Source organism: Gopherus flavomarginatus, chromosome 6, assembly GCF_025201925.1.
Source record: "Gopherus flavomarginatus isolate rGopFla2 chromosome 6, rGopFla2.mat.asm, whole genome shotgun sequence".
In the NCBI taxonomy this organism is placed as follows: domain Eukaryota; kingdom Metazoa; phylum Chordata; order Testudines; family Testudinidae; genus Gopherus; species Gopherus flavomarginatus.
The window spans coordinates 123,466,874-123,485,334 of record NC_066622.1 but is presented as its reverse complement, the minus strand read 5'-3'; the positions used below and the strand labels follow the sequence as shown (position 1 = coordinate 123,485,334).

Sequence of the window (18,461 nt, the reverse complement as noted above, 5' to 3'; positions counted from 1 at the left end):
AACCATTGTCTGTTTCCTGAGACAAATCAGCTTTCATAAAGAGGTTCCTCGTCAAAATACCCTCTCTTTTTAGCTCTCTTTAATATTGTTCAAGGTTTTTATGTATTTGGACACCAGCCACTGAGCCCTCTCAATCCATCACACTGTTCAGTGAAGAGAGGAGCTTGGTACTGCATACGTCTGCTAAAAAGGAAATCAACATACTTTCCGTTAAACAGTCCCTGTTAGCACAAGTTCCTCTTAGTTTCTTCTGAGTTTCCAAATGACTTTTAAATAGCTTTTCCACTGTTAATACCAATTTTACCCAGCATACCAGCGCCTTCACACCCACTCAGCTGGGGTTATCGCTCAGCAGGAAGTTGAAGCAGAGAGAGAACATAAATTAAGGTTATGTCAGTGTTCCGATTACAGAGCGAGACCTTGTTTTTCAAAAGCTGATATGTGAGCCATAAAATTAGCATTGGTGTTAACTTGTTAAGATAGGTATCTGTTAAAGAGTGAAAATTATATCCATTTCTTCAGAACTGGTGGAAGGGATTGATTTTTGTTTAAAAACATTTTACAGTGTGTTACTGGTGGTTTAATTAATATCATTTATTGGGTTTGTTTTTCAATAGTTTTAGTTTACTTAAAGAAGTGGGGGGAGAGAAATGTTTAAAAAATAATTTGTCATCTTAAGACTGTGGGGTTTCATTAGTTTATTTGGGGATTTTGAGTGTGTATTTCAAAACCAGCAAGCAAGCAAGAAATCTAGCAATCAGGGAGCAACTATCAGAATCTACTATTTTGTTAAAACAATCATTAATAAAATGGCTAAGATGCTTAAAATTTGAAGTGGCTCCTGGATATTATGCACAGTAACTATTTTGCATAAGGAATTTTATTATATGCACAGTAGAAACTTGTATTCCTTATATATATGCATTGGCATATTACTTTGTCCATTGTACCATTGTATAGATCTGATGAAGGTTTAGTCTAGACTGATTCAGAAGGCATAGAGTGGTTTTACAGAATTCTTTTTAGTGTTAAGAAAACGATTCACAAGATGTCTCCTTTAGTTTCCTGGAACTGGGATGTTTATTTTGTGCTGTGTACAACAGAAACAGTTCTGTAGAATTCACGGCCTTAAACATTCAAATTACAACATTTACTAAAATATTCTTTCAGCACGTATTACTCAGGATATAACCAGGGCGACAATAAATAAAAGTACTAGATAGAAAATATGTTGGGTATTTCAGTCATTATCTCTAGAACCAGACAAAAAAGCCCTAAGGTAAAAGACAAACTCACTAGCTGCTTTAACTACTACAAAACAGGGATAACCAAACCTTTGTTCCTTACTCCAAGGGGCACTCTAGAATCTGAGGTGACCTTTTGTATTTCTTTGGGGGAATTTTTCAATCCATCTTCATGGCTCATACATTGTTGGGCATTGTTTAAGACAAAAATTGTTTTCCTAGCCAAACTTAAGTGTGTATATCAGATATAATTATCAGGTAACTGCTATTGTTTCACAAAGGCTATAAAACATTAACTATGTTCGTGTTAACCAGATTGGGGGGAGTATTCTATGCCAAGGCGGTTGGTGTCATGGCCTGCTATGGGGATACACAAAGGAAATGCAAATGTCAGTTGCCATTCAGTAGTGTCCCAACCAATCACAGAGGACCCATTCTTGAAGCTTTAATGAGAACCCTCCCTTCCCTGCCCCCCCAAGGCATGGATTCAGTGACATATGTTTATAAAGGGTGTCATTTACAGGAAGACTGGCCACTTCTTTACTAGTCGCTTGGATTTTTGAGCTAACAAAGATGTGCAAAAATATACCAGCTCTTCTCAAGTTCATTGACTCCATTAAATGCCCTAAATTCTAATTTGTAACCAAATGTATTCTTAAAAGTATAGGATTTGTTTAAGAATTGCATAGATAACCATTAGATGAAAGGTTAAAAAAAAAAAGCCAAATAAACATTGCTTACTCAGAGTTTGGCTACACTTGAAACTCCAAAGCACTGCCGTGGGAGCGCTCCCGCGGCAGCGCTTTGAAATGCGAGTGTGGTCACTGCGCCAGCGCTGCAGGTACTCCACCTCCCCGAGGGGATTAGCTTACAGCGCTGGGGCACTGTTTACACTGGCGCTTTACAGCCCTGTAACTTGCTGCGCTCACGGGGTTGTTTTTTCACACCCCTGAGCGAGAGAGTTGCAGCGCTGTAAAGCGCCAGTGTAGGCAAGGCCTCAGAATATGGATACCCAATTACAGGTCACCTCCCATACATTCTCATCACAGTTAATGCAGAGCTGGGAGAGATACAGAGTGTTTCATTCATGTGAAGCTGTGGTTCTCAACCAGGGTTATGCAGAGGTCTTCCAGGGGGTACATCAACTCATCTAGATATTTGCCTAGTTTTACAACAGGCTACATAAAAATTACTAGAGAAGTCAGTACAAACTAAAATTTCATACAGACAATGATTTGTTTACACTGCTCCATATACTATACACGGAAATGTAAGTAAATATTTATATTCCAATTGATTTGTTTTATAATTACATGGTAAAAATGAGAAAGCAGGCCATTTTTCAGTAATAGTGTGCTTGTGACGCTTTTGTATTTTTATGGCTGATTTTGTAAGCAAGTCGTTTTTAAGTGAGGTGAAATTTGGGGGCACACAACACACATCAGACTTCTGAAAGAGGTATAGTAGTCTGGAAAGATTGGGCACCACTGATTTAAAATGTGCTTGCCAGAGATGGACAAACTGGGCTTGATTCAAAGCCCGTTGAAATCAATGGAAGTCTTTCTATGGTCTTCCATGGGCTTGGCATCAGGCTCATTTTTGTAACTCACAATTTATTCAGCTGGTACACCCCCTTTTCCTGTTCACAAATACAGGGAAACCTTGCTATAACGCGCCCCACTATAACGCGAATTCCGATATAACATGATCATAAGGTGGCTCTGGCCACCCAACCAAAAAAAAAAAAAAAAAAAAGCAGCCGAAGTGCTGCAGAAGCACAAAAAAGAAAAAAACCGCCAGAGCGCCACCTAAGCGCAAAAAAGAAAAAAAAAGAGGCTGGAGGGCTGCCAAAGAAAGAAAAACCCCCAAAAATGAATGTGCCTTCTCCACTGCCTCTTCCCGCCCTACCTCCACTTCTTCTTTTGGCGAGCAGAGCTGTTCTCCTCCCCAGGTGCTCCTCACTCTTCCTCTGCCCCTTGCACGTCTCCTCTGCTCTCCCCAAGTGTTTCCCTCTCTCGCTGCATGGCTGAGAGCCCCCACTGCTGGAGCTGCACCCTTTCAGTTACTGTTATGGGCAGTTCACAAACGCAAGTCGTTTTCTGCCTAAGAGAAATTGACTGGCCTGAAAATGACCAGCTTGAAATGGTAAACCTCGCTTTACCGTGACCCCGCATTTATCGCAATCGAATTTTTTGGATCCCAGTCATCATGTTATAGCGGGGTTTCACTGTAGTTGGCAAGCAATTTTTTTTAATTCATGATTCAAAATGGTTTGAATATTTCATATGAACAAAATTTTACATTATTTTATCTGCAACAATTACTTTGACTATACAGTATCTGCAATTCATTATTTGAGCTCTGTGATTAGTCACCTAAGTCACATGGTAATATTTATGGTCATCCAATCAGGTAAAAAAGTTCTTTAGAGTGGAGGAGGGCTGGAATAACTCAGAGGGATTTCTAGCACTGCCATTGACAGATGTACTTGTCTGTCCATGTCCACAGTCAATATAGACGGATGGGCTTCATTAAGTTGAAAGCTACATGCTACCACACAAGTGCTGGATCCCAGGGGCTATATTCCCCTGCCACACCACTTGGCTGCAGTCCTGATACAGGGCTGGATTAGGAGATGCCTTCGTGCCAGTGAAATGCTACCACACTCTCAACCCCACTGATGTTTCTGGTGGTGGTGGTTCCCCCAACACATCATTTGCTTTGCTGCTGCTGCTGCACATTACAAAAAAGTGAGGAGGGGTTAGTCATCCCTCCTGCTGTTCATCCAGAGCCTTTCTCCAAAATCAACAAAGAGATTCTAAGATGGCCCACATAAACATTGCTGCTGCAGATGCTCGTGCAAACATATTCATGTAGCTGTTTGTGGGATTCCACTTTCCACAGACATTTCCCTGGGGAAAACTTCACCACTGCTGTTCAGAGGAAACAAATAAAAGGGACCCCATGTACCTACCATTGGAGCAAATTAAATTGTGGGAATTTTCTGAAGTATTCTCCTAACCATATTTTTTTTTTGGCAACATCAGCATAGGTCTAATGTTTAGAAAATTTCATCCTTTGTGTAGTGCTTCTCTGATGCATGGAGTCTACCCATGTAGTCTAACACTGTGAAAGCTGGGGGGCTGGCGGGAGGAAAGGAAGGTATGCAAAGCATTGTCTGAATCTGAATAAATGACATGATTAAACATAAGAAGATGATTTTTGTTTGTTTTAAAAGAGACAGTTGACAAGCAGAGAAAATGAAATTGGAGGGACTTGAAACCAGTTTGAAGTAATTCCATTGTCACAAATAATCTTGTTTATATTTGTATTTTTAATTAATTAGTGTAGTCGGCATCAAAGCAACAGCCACTCCAATGGGGTTGGTTGTAGGTCTGTCAGAGTTATAAAATCCCACATAAAAAGGGGGAAATAACTCAGGTGTAAAAATGTGCTCCAGGCTGGAATGTACTATACGTTGTCTGGACGTTTTAAAGTTATACAACTGTGGAAAAAAATAAGAGTGCTTGAATAGCAAACTGAAAATGATGGCAGTTTAAAACAAAAAATGTTGCAAGCCTCTCAACTGTAGCTTGGTCTAATCTATTTTAGTATTTAGTGTAAATGAAAATAATAAATGGGTGACGCATTGAATTTTAGAAAATGTGTGCTTTTGTTACTGGTAAAGTAACTCCTTCACAAGCCTTAGTTTTTAGGATTGGTATTATGCACCTATGCAGTACAGACATTGTGCTAATATATGCACTCGTTAAGACAGGAACCATCGCCCAGATCCTTAAAGTATTCGAGTGCCTAACTCCCTTAGGAAATCAAAGGAAACTAGCACTTTTGAGCATCTTGGTCCATGTCTTTGTTTTTAATCTCCTTAAAGTGCATGCAAAATGATGGTGCAGTATAGATAGGCTTGTCAGAATTCATTTTTTTATAATTGTAATGAAGAATATCAGATGTTTGTTTTTAAGCATTTTAAAATTTTTATCGATTTTAAATTTACACAGTTGTGCAAAATGATGGGTTTTAAGAGATTTTTTTTCTAATTTTATCAATTTAAATGGTCACAGTTGCAGGAAGTGTTGGGTGTGGGGTGGGTCAGACAATAATTACTGAAAGCAGTAGACATTGAGATTCAAAATAACGGTTTATATCTGTTAAAACACAAACTGTCAGCATCACATGTCAAAATATACAAAATAAATATCTTGAAGCAGAATTTTTCTTATTTTTCCTATTTTTGCCAATTTTAATTATTATTGATAGAAATGGTTTGTTGTCAGTTTGTGTGTAAATCAGCATTTTGGTAAATCAGCATTTATTGGTAAATCAGAATTTACCAATAAAACTGTACTCCTTCCAAGCCTATGTGTAGGTGTTTAATATAAAAAGAGAATCTGTTGTGATCTGTTGGGCTCAATGTCTGCTCCATGGATTTGGATTACAAGTAATTAGCAAGGAAGTTTAAGACGATCTAGTAGCACTTTGTGCTGTATGGAAGGGTGAGTTCTGAGGATTCAATTCTTCAAAGAATAAGCACGTTTTCCTCCTTGTGCTGCACCAGTTGTTATTGTTCAGGATTTATTATACTGGACCTTAAATGCTCGGCACTAGCCACTCTGAGTGATGCGCATCTCAACTCAGGGACATTCACTCGTACCCCAAAGTATTCCTTAGAACTGGGTGAACTGGGGCTGAATTTCTTCTTCTTCCTAGATAATCACCACTGTCTATGTTGGTTTCAGACTAGCCAAAAGCAGCATGCTTATAGGAGCAGGGCCGTCCTTAGGCATAGGCAGAATAGGCAGCCGCGTAGGGCCTCACTCTCCCTGGGGGCACCACTCTGCAGGCAGCCCAGACAGTGTAGAAGCAGGGCTGCTGGGTCCTAGAGAGAGCCGAATGCAGCACAGTCTGAGGAATGGGATTGGCTGCTGGGGTCTCTGGGAAGGGGAGGGGGTGGGGGTTGGGAAAGGAGCTCACCTGTGAGTGTGACTCTTTCCTCCCCGGCTGAGGTCAGGTGAGGCTGTGGCTCTGGAACCAGTATCCTTTGTTGTCTCCCATAACATCCATTCTTCTCCCCCCTGCCCCACGGAGCACCCCCTCCTTTCTCCCTCCTCCCCAGGAGCACTCCTCTCTCTCTCCTCCCTCCCCTCCATCAGGGCTGGGTTGGGTGAAGTGCTGAGAGTAGGTCGGGGGAGGGGACGCTGGCTGGCTGCCTGCTGAGGAATGAAAGTGAAAGTAACTCACTTCCTGGGCAGGCAGCCAGAATTGGAATGGTCGCACAGGGCTTGGCTGGGGTTAGCCAGATGTGTGAAAAATCAGGATAGGGGATTGGAGTAGGGTGAGCAGATATCCTTATTTTATAGGAACAGTCCCAATTTTGGGGTCTTTTTCTTATATAGGCTCCATTTACCCCCCCACCCCACCCATCCCTGTCCTGATTTTACACACTTTCTGTCTGGTCACTCTAGGTGGGGATAATTGGTGCCTATATAAGACAAAGCCCCAAATATCGGGACTGGCCCTATAAAATCAGGACATCTGGATCTGGCCACCTTAGCTGGGGAGCGCCTCTCCCTCAGGCTGGCAGCTGCCAGCAATCCATCTCATCCGGGGGGAGCTGCACAGGGCAGGATGAGCTGCTGTGGCTCCATGGGTGCCCCGTCCCTGAGATCAGATGCTGTGCTAACTTCACCATGGTCCGTAAGGCTGGTGGTGGTGCCCACTGGCGTGTGATTGGACCTGAGGGTTTGCTGCTGCTGTTGCCACGCTGCACCCCAAGAGGTGGATTTTGGGATCCTGCAGTTTTCCACCTATCTCCTCCTCTACTGCAGCTTTTGGGGGTGAGCCAAGCATGAAAGCAGTACTGTGTTGCCATTTAGATTGTCATTTAACAACTTTGTTTGCCAAAAATTCTTGCTAACAATCCTGAATCCAATTTCAATATTTTTTTTTTAAAAAATCAATATCTTAGCCAAAAACAGACAATTAAGTTGTTGACAATTATTAGTGACAGGTTTGGTTTGAGGCAGGGAGTGGGCCAGTTTTCATCAGAGAAATAAAAAATGTTGACTGACTTTCCTATAGCCTGTTACTCCTGATAAGAGCCCTCCAACAACTGTAATATACTCATCTCCTTACTAGTGTATAAAGCAGGGGTCGGCAACCTACGGCACACGTGTCAAAGGTGGCAGGTGAGCTAATTTTTGATGGTATGCAGCAGCAGGCTGAGCGGCTCAGCCCATCACTGCTCTGGGGTTCCGGCTGCTGCCCTATTGCCAGCTGGAATACCAGCCATCGGCCCCACTCAGCACCTGCTGCTGGCCTGGGGACCCCCAAGGAATCCCAGGCTGGCAGTGGGCTGAGCAGGCCAGTTGAACCACTCAACCTGCTGTCAGCCTGAGGTTCCATTCACTCAGCCGGCAGCAGGCTGAGTGGGCTGGTGGCGGGCTGAGCGGGCTGGTGGCGGGCTGAGCAGGGCCGGTGAGGGGTTGAGTGGCTCAGTCTGCTGCCAGTCTGGGGTGCCAGCAGCACTCAGCCTACTGCTACTCCGGGGTTCCGGCTGCCGGCCCCTTGCCAGTCAGGAGCTCAGCCGCCAGCCCCACTCTGCCTCCTGCCAGCCTGGGTGAGCAGAATCCCAGGCTGGTAGTGGGCTGAGGGGGGGTTGGCGGCCGGGATCCTGGCTGGCAGGAGTTGGTGGTCAGAACCCCAGACCAGCAGCGGGCTGAGCAGAGCCTGGGATCCTTGTCTAGGGTTCCAGCCACCAGCCCGCTGCCGGTTTGGGGTTTCATTTACTCATCAAGAGGGCTTTAAACTAGAAAGTTGGGGGAGATGGTTGGGAAATGTTCGGGAGATCTCCACGCCAGAACATAACCTGGAGAGGGAAGTAAACAAAGTGAACGGGGATACCCTTGCGGCCCCAAGATTTGATCCAAGGAGGAATAGTGGAGTAGTGGAGTAGAAACCAGAGTAACGGGTGATGCTGGTGGTAGAAAGTTTGTGCACGACGGGGGAAAGAATGTCACTGACGCCAAACGCAGAAAATTAAAAGGTTTGTACACTAATGCGAGGAGCCTAGGTAACAAGATGGAGGAACTGGAGTTACTCGTGCAGGAAGTGAAGCCAGATATTATAGGGATTACCGAAACCTGGTGGAATAGTACTCATGACTGGAGCACGGGTATTGAAGGCTATGTGCTGTTCAGAAAAGACAGGAAGAAAGGCAAAGGTGGGGGAGTAGCCTTGTACATCAATGATGAAATTAAATGTAGCGAAATAAGATGCGATGGAATGGATAAGACAGAGTCCGTCTGGGCAAAAATCACGCTGGGTAAAAAAGCAACTAGAGCTTCCCCTGAGATAGTGCTTGGGGTGTGCTACAGACCGCCGGGATTGGATTGGGATATGGATAGAGACCTCTTTAATGTCTTTAATGAAGTAAACACAAAGGGGAAATGTGTGATTATGGGGGACTTCAACTTCCCGGATATAGACTGGAGGACGAGTACTTGCACGAATAATAGGGGTCAGATCTTTCTGGATGTGATAGCGGATGGATTTCTTCATCAAGTAGTTGAAGCACCTACAAGAGGGGATGCCATTTTAGACTTGGTGTTGGTGAGCAGTGAGGACCTCGTAGAAGAAATGGTGGTAGGGGACAACCTTGGTTCGAGTGATCATGAGCTGATTCAGTTCAAAATAGATGGAAGGATAAACAAATGTAGATCTGCGATTAGGGTTTTTGACTTCTCGAGGGCTAATTTTAAAGAGTTAAGGAAATTAGTTAGGGAAGTGGACTGGACGGAGGAATTAGTGGATTTAAATGTGGAGGAGGCCTGGAATTACTTTAAGTCACAGCTGCGGAGACTGTCGGAAGCCTGCATCCCGAGAAAGGGGAAAAGAACCATGGGCAGGAGTTGTAGGCCAAACTGGATGAGCAAGCAACTCAGAGAGGGGATTAGAGAAAAGCAGAAAGCTTACAGGGAGTGGAAGGAAGGCAGGATCAGTAAAGAAAGCTACCTTGCTGAGGTCAGAACATGTAGGGATAAAGTGAGGAAGGCTAAAAGCCACATTGAACTGGAACTTGCAAAGGGAATCAAAACCAATAGTAAAAGGTTCTACAGCCACATAAATAAGAAGAAAACAAAGAAAGAAGAAGTGGGGCCGCTATACACTGAGGATGGAATGGAGGTTAAGGATAACCTAGGCATGGCCCAACATCTAAACAAGTACTTTGCCTCAGTTTTTAATAAGACTAGTGAGGAACCTTGCGATGATGGAGGGATGATAAACGGGAATGTGGATATGGAAGTGGATATTACGGCAACTGAGGTAGAGGCCGTACTTGAACAGCTCGATGGGACGAAGTCGGAGGGGCCGGACAAGCTCCACCCGAGGATATTAAAGGAACTGGCGCGTGAAATTGCGAGCCCGTTAGCGAGAATTTTTAAGCGATCGATAAACTCGGGGGTTGTGCCGTATGACTGGAGGATTGCTAATGTAGTTCCTATTTTTAAGAAAGGGAATAAGAGTGATCCGGGTAATTATAGGCCTGTTAGCTTGACGTCTGTAGTATGTAAGGTCTTGGAAAAAATTTTGAGGGAGAAAGTAGTTAAGGACATTGAGGCCAATGGTAATTGTGACGAATTGCAACACGGATTTACTAAAGGTAGATCGTGCCAAACCAATCTGATCTCCTTCTTTGAGAAGGTGACGGATTACTTAGATAAAGGAAATGCGGTAGATATAATTTACCTAGATTTCAGTAAGGCGTTCGACACGGTTCTGCACGCGGAGCTGTTAGTTAAATTGGAAAAGCTGGGACTGAATATGAAAGTTGTAAGGTGGATAAGGAACTGGTTAAAGGGGAGACTCCAGAGGGTCGTATTGAAAGGTGAACTGTCGGACTGGAAGGAGGTCACCAGTGGAGTCCCTCAAGGATCGGTTTTGGGACCGATCTTATTTAACCTTTTTATTACTGACCTTGGCACAAAGAGCGGGAATGTGCTAATAAAGTTTGCGGATGACACGAAGCTGGGGGGTATTGCTAACACGGAGAAGGACAGGGATACTATTCAGGAAGATCTGAACCACCTTGTAAACTGGAGTAATAGAAATAGGATGAAATACAATAGTGAAAAGTGCAAGGTCATGCATTTAGGAATTAATAATAAGAATTTTGGATATACGTTGGGGGCGCATCAGTTGGAAGCGACGGAGGAAGAGAAGGACCTTGGGGTACTGGTTGATAGCAGGATGACTATGAGTCGCCAATGTGATACGGCTGTTAAAAAAGCAAATGCGATTTTGGGATGCATCAGGCGGGGTATTTCCTGCAGGGATAAGGATGTGTTAGTACCGTTGTATACGGCGTTGGTGAGACCCCATCTGGAATACTGTGTGCAGTTCTGGTGTCCCATGTTCAAGAAGGATGAATTCAAACTGGAACAGGTTCAGAGACGGGCTACGAGGATGATCCGAGGAATGGAAAAACTGCCTTATGAAAGGAGACTCAAAGAGCTTGGCTTGTTTAGCCTGGCCAAAAGAAGGCTGAGGGGGGATATGCTCGCCCTATTTAAATATATCAAGGGGGTTAACGTTAGGGAGGGAGAGGAATTATTTAAGTTTAGTACTAATGTAGCCACGAGGACGAATGGGTATAAACTGGATATTAGGAAGTTTAGACTTGAAATTAGACGAAGGTTTCTGACCATTAGGGGAGTGAAGTTCTGGAATAGCCTTCCGAGGGAAGTAGTAGGGGCAAAAGACTTTCCTGGCTTTAAGACAAAGCTTGATAAGTATATGGAGGGGATGTTATGATAGGATCGTTAATTTGGGCAATTGATCTTGAATTACCACCAGACAGGTCTGCTCAATGGTCTGCTGGGAGATGTTGCATGCGATGGGTACTGAGTTGCTGCGGAGAATTCCTTCTTGGGTGCTAGCTGGTGACTCTTGCCCACATGCTCAGGGTTTAGCTGATCGCCATATTTGGGGTCGGGAAGGAATTTTCCTCCAGGGCGGATTGGCAGGTGCCCTGGAGGTTTTTCGCCTTCCCCTGCAGCGTGGGGCACGGGTCGCTTGCTGGTGGTGTCTCTGCAGCTTGAGGTCTTCAAACCATTTTTGAGGATTTCAATAACTCGGTCCTGGGATAGGGGTTGTTATAAAATTGGATGGGTGGGGTTCTGTGGCCTGCCTTGCGCAGGAGGTCAGACTAGATGATCAGATTGGTCCCTTCTGACCTATGAGTCTATGAGTCTATGAGCTGGCAGTGGCCTGAGCAGGACTGGTGGCCAAGACCTCAGATAATAACAATAGTTTATTTATATAATATAGACATAGACAGAAACCTTCTACAAACATTAAAATGTTTCACTAGCACGAGAAACCTTAAATTACAGTGAACTTGGCACACCACTTCTGAAAGGTTGCCGACCCCTGGTGTAGAGTGACCATATGTTGTACTAAGATTCTCCTGCTTTTTTTTTTCCTTGTGAGTCAGTACAACTTTTGCCAGCCCAGAAGTTGGGCAGCCAATGTTTTACGTTTTCACAATGTTTTCTCCAACTTTCATAAAGTAAATACATAGTTAATATGAGTTAAAAAGGCCAGGGACACTTCTTTGTGAAGAATCTGTACAGCAGGTCATGCCCATAGACGATCCAGAAAAGAAATTTGAGGTTGAATTTTTTAATGTTGTGATGGATAAAGCAGTATCTGCTGTTGATGAAAGGTTTAATACCTTGCAAGTACACCATGAACAGTTTGGATTTTTGTATGACATAACTAAATTCAACAAAATAGGAAAACAAGAGCAACTAATGACAAAGTGCAAGAATCTAGAGAGCCTCCTGAAGCATGGTGATAGTTTTGATTTAAATGGACTTGAACTGTATGAAGAATTGAGTACACTGTCATCAATGTTGCCACATGCAAAATGATGTGATGGACATTGTACAGTTTATTCATACCCGCAAACTTGTTGACATATATATCCTAATGTGTACATTGCCACTCGTATTCTACTGACAATTCCTGTAACAGTAGCATCAGGAGAACGGAGTTTCTCAAAACTAAAGCTCATTAAAAACTATCTCCGCTCTACAATGAGTCAGGAACGCTTGACTGGTCTTGCTATTCTTGCGATCGAACAAGACACGACTTTGTCATACGATGACATTATTACTGATTTTGCAGCCAAAAAAACCAGAAAGATTGCTTTTAATTAAAAACAAATCTTTGTTTCAATACCTCTTCATATAAATTTCTAATAAAATTTTGATAAATTAAAAAAAATATATTATTTGCATCATTCTGTCATATCAGAATTTTTTCTGTAGTGTTGCTTCTTTACTGCTAGTCCATCAGCATTACAGTGTGCTTAATTAAGTTAAACTGGTTTTAATAATGTGAATGTGGCAAGTTTTCCAATACTATAAGCTTATGTTTGTGTTGCTAAGAGCAGATCAGGCACAGGGGCACCAGTTTAATAATCTCGCCTAGGGCACCATAAATCCTAAGGCCGGCCCTGTATAGGAGGGTTTTCTCTGAGAGACACTAGCAATTGAAACAATATTAAGTCAATCACTCCTGAAGAAGTTGACTGATAGATAGATAATCTAATCTAATCTAATCGTCTATCACAGTTATGTGGGCCTATTACCATAGTATCGGCTCACAACCTTTAACATATTTATCCTCACAACATGCCTGTGAGGCAGGGAAGTGCTATTTTGCAGATGGAAATATTGTGCGCCACTGAACAGTGTGTGCGGTTTTATCTGTAGTGGTGAATGGAGTCTATCTATATTCAATAATGATAATGTGACTAGTATCATAGTTTCTGGGGATCTCCTGGGTGAACTGAGTTATAACTTTTTCTTCCTCATGTTCGCTCTTAAAAATGTCTAGATTAGGGTGACCAGATAGCAAATATGAAAAATCTGGACAGGTTTTTTTTTTCGAGGGGGAGGGAGAGTATAATTGCATATATAAGACAAAGCCGCTATTATTGGGACGTCTGGTCACCCTTGTTTAGACCTTATATTCTGATCCGCTTGGTTAATTTTTAGGCCACCATTTTCAAAAGTGACTAGTGGTTTTGAGCGCCCAGCTTGAGACATCTTAAAGGGGCCTGCTTTTCAGAGAGCGAGTTCTCAGCACTCTTTGAACCCATAGACTTCCACATTCACTTGATGGTAAAACAGGTGAGACCTATGTTGCACACCCACCAACTTGCCTGCAGTAGTCCTCCTAAGTCACCAAGCAAATGACTCTCCTCCCACTGTAAATACTTTTCCAGCAGGCGGAGCTGGGGCAACAATGCCCCGCTTCCCCATTAAGAATGAAATACGCTATGAGCCGTGGATCTGTATTTGAGGTTTTTCAGAGATCACAATGCTGAACTCTTGTATGGTGCTTTTCTTATTGCAGATTGCAAATACAAGTGTCCCCGGTAAGCCTTAGGCGGCTCTTGTTGGCTCTCAGATCTATGGTGATAAAGACCAGAATAGAAGAGAAGAGAATAACTGGGGGAGCCCTGGTGTAAATGAAGCTGAAGTTGGCCCTTTAATTTTGAACACAAGGATGGTCTTTTGTAGTGAAGCACATTTCTTATAGGAGATGAAAACCCATATTTTATAGGCTGTAATAGCTGGCGTTCCAACTTTGCACCTCATTCTGCAATATAACAGCAGCACAGACACTGTTAATAATGCAATCAAAGCATTTTAGGCCCTTTTAAATCATGCACAAAGAAGCCTTTGATAGGAAGCAACTTTCATCACCCTCAGAGACTGGGTGGATTAGAATGCTCTGTTTATTATGTTTATATGTAGATAGGTGTTATTTCACATTCGACTGGAGAAGGGCAAGAATAAATTATAGCAGGTAAGCACTAGTGTTAGACTTACTGGTTTTAAAAGGAAAAACATATTCCTTTTAAAAGTGTCTATCAGTGGGGTTATTCAGTGTTGTAAAAGGTACTTTCCATTATGATGCTGATGGCACATGTTACAATTACGTTTACATTTTAAAGCACTGGTGTTCTTTTGGATAAGCAAATAGTATATTCCTTTAATATTTGATTTATTTCCTGCTTTTGTCATTTTTGTGCTTTGGAGAGACTCCATTTTGTAAGCAAAGATGGGCAAAAAACGGAGGTGATTTTTGTTTGCAAAACCTGTTTGGGGTTTAGGTTTGCAAAACCAAAACGAAGGGCAGTTAGGATCTATTTTATCGGGACCATCCTAACTTTGAGTAGGAGACAGAGATGTTGGCTGAATGGTTCTGGTTTTACCCCATCTCTAGAAAAAAGTTCAACGCATGCCTAAGCTGGTTCAGAAGCTGCACATTGTTCTGACATGTTTCAACACCTTGGGAAAAATTTGCAAATTTCGTGTGATCTAGGGTGACCAGATGTCCCGATTTTATAGGAACAGTCCTGATTTTTGGGTCTTTTTCTTATATAAGCTCCTATTACCTTCCATCCCCTGTCCTGATTTTTCACATTTGCTGTCTGGTCACACGAGTGTGATCTTGCAATTTACACTAGACCTGAAAACATCAGAATAATTTTGTCAGCCTAATGTCATCCCTCTCCAATTTTTTAGTCCTTCCCTAAAAAATAATAAAATCTATATTGCAAAGATTTAAAAATCCCCCCATCTACCTCCAAAGATGTTTAGGCCCTCTTTAGAGCTGGTAGAAAATGCTAACTATGTTGCATGAGATTTGGGGGAGGAGGGGGAATACATTTTCTTTTACCCAAAATCAAAACCCATTTATTTTAATCAGTGTTCAAAAAACTTTTTTGGTAATTTTTTTCAGTGTTTGGAAACAGTTTTACCCCCCTTCCCACCTCACCCCACCCCCCAAAAAAAGTTTTATCAAAAGTAAAACAATGTTAATGGAAACCATTTAATTTATTTATCTCAAAAAAGGTTGATCAAACAGAAATTTTGGAAATGGGACTATTCACGTGCTTGAATATACTGTTAAGTACTTTGCTGAATTAGGGCCTTAATCAAAAGACCTATTTTATAGAACATCTCCCAGGGAACAAGCTTAGCCTTATTACAGTGAACAGTAGTGACCTCTGCTTTTCAAGACATAATTCGCTCAATGAAAACGCTGTTGGCCAATTCCAAATGTTCAAGTGGTGTTTAAAGTGTGGAACTCTGATCTCTTAATATAGAAATTACCAAATAAATACACAATAAACCTAGAGTGAATATAATTTATCACCTAGTATTTGTTACTATATTTTATTTAAATCTTTTCTGCCGACTTTTTAATAGCCTCCTCTATTAATCGGGACAGTTGCTTAATTGGGATGATAAACAGTTCACTGGCAGGTCTACTGTATTTGCCAATTCTAAATAATGAAACTGAAAGGTTAAAATAAACTGACCCTATCGTTTTCACCCCTCCCATTTTAAAGATCCATTCTGTCTGCATGTGACCTTGCAGGTGTTAAAGCAAAAGTCTTCCAAAATGGGAGAGGCAGTCTTCTAGAGTTATTGCTCTCAGAATTGTTTTAGTTCCACTGCGTCATCACAAACATATGGTTTCACTTCCAAATGTTTAACATTTCCTTCCATTTCCTCAGGAAATCATTCTTTCTGTTTTTTAAACTTTTGCAACTGGATGGATATCTTTATTGGCAGACATACAGAAAATGACACAATAATTAAACCCAGTCCAGGATAGGCTTCTGATCATATGATCTGCCCAGCGATCTCTCTTTTCCCTTCCTGGCTGCTAGTCTGTTGTCAAGAATCTGGACATGTAATTACAGCACAGTTTGCACTGGTTTTGCACTTGTTTAATATAACAAAATTGTCACCTTCTGGGCTTGAGCTGAGACATATGGTTTTACTTCTTAGTCCAGAACATGTTCCATATATCCCAAAATATTAATGCAGGCCAGAATCCTGCAACTAACTGAGCAGGGTCAATTGCAAGATCAGGGCCTAGGGAAAAAAAATTATGTCACCTAAAAGGAATGAAAACAATTACACCATTTATGTATGTTACCTATCAAATATATCCCGTTTTTTAAATCAAAGACAGGCTGGCTCCAGGCAACTAGACTTGAGTCTTGTGTTTAGCTGGTGTTATTACTGGCATTTCCTTTTTCCTCATTAAGAACGGGTTAACATTTTCATGTGCTGGCCATGTTCTATAGCTATAGTAGCAGGTGTGTGTTCATTTATTCTCCATTTCATATTATCCATAAAAATGTTTAACTTGCTTCATAATGTTTCCTGTATCTTGTATGCCATAATGTCAGTCTGTTGAATGCATGAGTCTCATAGATTATTCAGACAATATATATGCTCAAATACTAGTCTTTAAGGATATTATAAGCATTCTAAGGTGAATGTTTCCCATACAGTCCTATTTTGACAAATTTAAAAAAGCTGCATATATTTTTGTGCTATAAATAATTATGCTATGCATAAAATAAGGCTATACAAGAAGAAAGATTTAAAATGCATCAAATGTTTACATGTGCGTACATTTATGCTGCATTTTACTACATCGATTGACACATTTAACCTCTATTAAGAAATACTATCTTTTGCACTGTTCACTTCATATTGAATTGGCTTCAGAGCAATCATAATAGAGTTTGGGACTTTTAGAAGGGCTTGATTCCTAATTTGAGGGAAAGCTGTGTGACACGGAGACTCAGGATGTTTTTTTCTGAGTGTACATTATGCACAATAAGCACACAATTACTGTTAACCTTGAACTGAGACAGCAAATGCAGCAAAAGGTTTCTATGTAATTCCACCTTCAGAACTCCAGCTAAACCTCATCTCAGGCTCAGCACATTTAGTTTGCCACAGGTTTCTGTTTCTGCTCCCATATTGCATTGCAAACTCCTATTGAATTTGCTGCCCACTCTGATCCTGGTCCAGGAAAGAATTTAAGCACATGCTTAAAATGCAGGCACATATTTAAAGTTAAGCACTTACTTAAATGCTTTGATGGATAAAGGCTTGTGCCAGGCCTCTTTCAGCATCATTGTTTTCCAGGTCAAAGGATTCTCGTTTTTATGTCATTGCTTGAATTGAGCAAATTCTCCTTTGATTGCCATTGCTCTGCACGTGTCTTCTCTCTAGAAACCTACAGGTTTGAGCTGCATAACCATGCAGTGCTTGAAAGGGCCACCATCAAGGCAGTGAGGCCTAAAATTCAGCATTCTGACCTCTCAGTAAATGCCTGTGTCATGCTGTTCCATGCTGCATGCCCCAGCCAATACAAACACACCAGCACCACAAGTTGTCGTTAGTGGGTGGTCCAGAGGACAAGTTAAGATTAAAATCATGGGCGGCCCATATAAGAGGCCAGGAGAGGCTAAGCGTCCCCTAACAGCTGGCCTTTGGAATGTGCCACCACTGCCAAAAGGGCACCTCGGCCGTGGCCCCGCCCACCCTGTGCCCCGAGGCCCTCCTCCTGCTCGTCCTATTGTGCCTGAAGCCCCGCCCTTGCTCCCACTCTTCCCGTCCCCACACCACCCACATGGGGGCCTCAGGGGAGGGGCTGAAGAAGCATGTGTGAGTGGTGAGCGGCTGGCTGGCAGGTGGGCTGAAGGAGGCAAAGAGGCACGAGAGGTGGGTGGTGGTGGACAATGGCGGGGCTTCGGGGGGAGGAGGCCAAGCAGGGGCAGGCCTTGGGGTGGGCCCAGGGTCTGGGCAGGCTCAGCCTCCCCAAATGGAGGAGTCATGCGCTGCCCATGATTAAAATAACAATATGCCATTCATTTTTGGGTGCTTGGCAAATATATGATTATGGTCCAACTTGTCCAGTATCCTGTCTCTGACAGCCATCGGTACCCGACGCATCAGATCACAGGCACTGACTTTTGTTTTTGCCGGTGGGTCCCCCTTTCTGCCCCATCCCCTCTGGGGAAAGACTCTGAGCAGGGGCCGGGTCTTGAGGCAGAGTAGGGGGTAGGATCTCTGTCTGGGCGCCGGGGCCCACAAAAGATTAATCTAGCCCTGCGGCTGCTGTGCACACACTCTCTTATTTTTCAGTGGGTGCTTGAGCCCCAGAGCACCCACGGAGTTGGCACTTACACATCAGAGGATGATGCAAGAAACCTGCAATCCATACGCATGGGTGTATGCACTCACTAGACTTGTGACCAGCCCCTACATAGGAGGTGGAGGCTCCCCCTTCCTTTACAACCCATAC

General features: G+C 42.7%; 1 protein-coding gene across 3 annotated transcripts in view; it reads left to right on the top strand.

Annotated features, from left to right (window-relative positions):
* GRK5 (G protein-coupled receptor kinase 5) overlaps window positions 1-18,461 on the top strand; it is a 229,615-nt gene that overhangs the window by 129,080 nt on the left and 82,074 nt on the right. The window lies entirely within an intron of this gene.